This window comes from Hordeum vulgare, chromosome 5H (genome assembly GCF_904849725.1).
Source record: "Hordeum vulgare subsp. vulgare chromosome 5H, MorexV3_pseudomolecules_assembly, whole genome shotgun sequence".
Lineage (NCBI taxonomy): Eukaryota > Viridiplantae > Streptophyta > Magnoliopsida > Poales > Poaceae > Hordeum > Hordeum vulgare.
In genome coordinates, this window is record NC_058522.1 from 53,507,514 (window position 1) to 53,510,013 (window position 2,500).

Below are 2,500 nucleotides of genomic sequence, written 5' to 3' on the forward strand. Positions count from 1 at the left end.
GTAGCCTACATCGGTCAAGCGAACCGATCATCCACCCGTGCAATGCACGGGAGGTTTACACGAAGGAGGCGTCCAGAGAGACCACATCCTGCGTGTGTCACCCCCGCAACGATAAAGTTTTGGGGGCAACTATATTCCGAAAGGCAACGTCGTTGCAACTTTGTCTAGTCGGTCTCATGCACGGGATATGCTACTTTCCTGTTTCCCGAGCCAAGTTAGGCTGTTGGGACAGAATTTCACGGGACACGTACACGGGACCGGCAGAGACAAGGCTGCACGATATCCCGTCAAGATGACCGTGTGCGAAACGGTACGTACTTTTCTGCAACCCGAACGGCCGTTGGGCCGTCGGATCAGAATTTGGCACGATTCGTACACGGGACCGACGGGACAACGCGGCACGAGATCACATCGACCTGACCGTGTGCGGAGACGATACGTACTTTTCTGCAACCCGAACAGCCGTTCGACCGACGGATCAGAATTTGGCATGAGTCGTAGACGGGACAGGTGAACGACGGGACATCCGAGCCAACGTTTGGGAAAAGCAACGGTTACGGGAGAAACGGGAGGTTTGCATATGATTTCATATGCAAACCCACCGATTTCCCACACCCAAGCAGGGAGGAGCCCCCTCCTCCCCAATATACCCGAGGGTTTTAGCCCCCCTGAGACCCCTGCCCTTCGTTTGTGAAGAAGGGGTACACTGTTTTTCCCCGGATCCCCGTTTACACGTTTTTTGGCCCGTATGGCCGTACATGCATCCGTCCATGCCACGTACATGGTTTTCACCCGTTTTCCATGGTGCGCGCCCAGTTTTTTGCAACACGGCCCCCGTGCCCGTTTTTTCCCATTTCCTCACGTTCACGTTTTTTGGCCCGTGTGGCCGTACGTGCACCCGTTCATGCCACGCACATGGTTTTCACCCGTTTTCCATGGTGCGCGCCCAGTTTTTTGCAACACGGCCGTCGTACCCCGTGTTTCCCCGTTTCCTCAAGTTCACGTTTTTTGGCCCGTGTGCCCGTACGTTCATCCGTCCATGCCACGAACATGGTTTTCACCCGTTTTCAATGGCACGCCCAGTTTTTTGCAACACGGCCGTCGTACCCCGTTCTTTCCCGTTTCCTCATGTTCACGTTTTTTGGCCCGTGTGCCCGTACGTGCATCCGTCCATGCCACGTACATGGTTTTCACCCGTTTTCCATGGTGCGCGCCCAGTTTTTTGCAACACGGCCGCCGTACCCGATTTCCCCGTTTCCTCACGTTCACGTTTTTTGGCCCGTGTGCCCGTACGTGCATCCGTCCATGCCACGCACATGGTTTGCCCCAGTTTTCCATGGTGCGCGCCAAGTTTATTACAACACGGCCCCGTACCCGTTTGTCCCGTTTCCTCACGTTCACCTTTTTTGGCCCGTGTGCCCGTACGTGCATCCTTCCATGCCACGCACAAGGTTTTCACCCGTTTTCCATGGTGCGCGCCCAGTTTTTGTAACACGGCCGTCGTACCACGTGTTTCCCCGTTTCCTCAAGTTAACGTTTTTTGGCCCGTGTGCCCGTACGTTCATCCGTCCATGCCACGCACATGGTTTTCACCCGTTTTCCATGGTGCGCGCCCAGTTTTTTGCAACACGGCCGTCGTACCCCGTTTTTCGCGTTTCCTCACGTTCACGTTTTTTGGCCCGTGTGCCCGTACGTGCATCCGCCCATTCCACGCACATGGTTTTCCCCTGTTTTCCATGGTGCGCGCCCAGCTTTTTGCAACACGGCCGTCGTACCCGTTTTTCCCCGTTTCCTCAAGTTCACGTTTTTTGGCCCGTGTGCCCGTACGTGCATCCGTCCATGCCACGCACATGGTTTGCCCTAGTCTTCCATTGTGCGCGCCTAGTTTATTGCAACACGGCCCCGTACCCGTTTTTCCCGTTGCCTCACGTTCACGTTTTTTGGCCCGTGTGCCCGTACGTGCATCCTTCCATGCCACGCACATGGTTTTCACCCGTTTTCCATGGCGCTCGCCCTGTTTTTTGCAACACGGCCCTCGTACCCCGTTCTTTCCCGTTTCCTCAGGTTCACGTTTTTTGGCACGTCTGCCCGTACGTGAATCCGTCCATGCCACACACATGGTTTTCCCCTGTTTTCCATGGTGCGCGCCCGGTTTTTTGCAACACGTCCGCCGTACCCGTTTTTTCCCCGTTTCCTCATGTTCACGTTTTTTGGCCCGTGTGCCCGTACGTGCATCCGTCCATGCCACGCACATGGTTTGCCCCAGTTTTCCATGGTACGCGCCCAGTTTATTGCAACACGGCCCCGTACCCGTTTTCCCCATTTCCTCACGTTCACGTTTTTTGGCCCGTGTGCCCGTACGTGCATCCTTCCATGCCACGCACAAGGTTTTCACCCGTTTTCCATGGTGCGCGCCCAGTTTTTTGCAACACGGCCATCATACCCCGTGTTTCCCCGTTTCCTCAAGTTCACGTTGTTTGGCCCGTGTGCCCGTACGTTC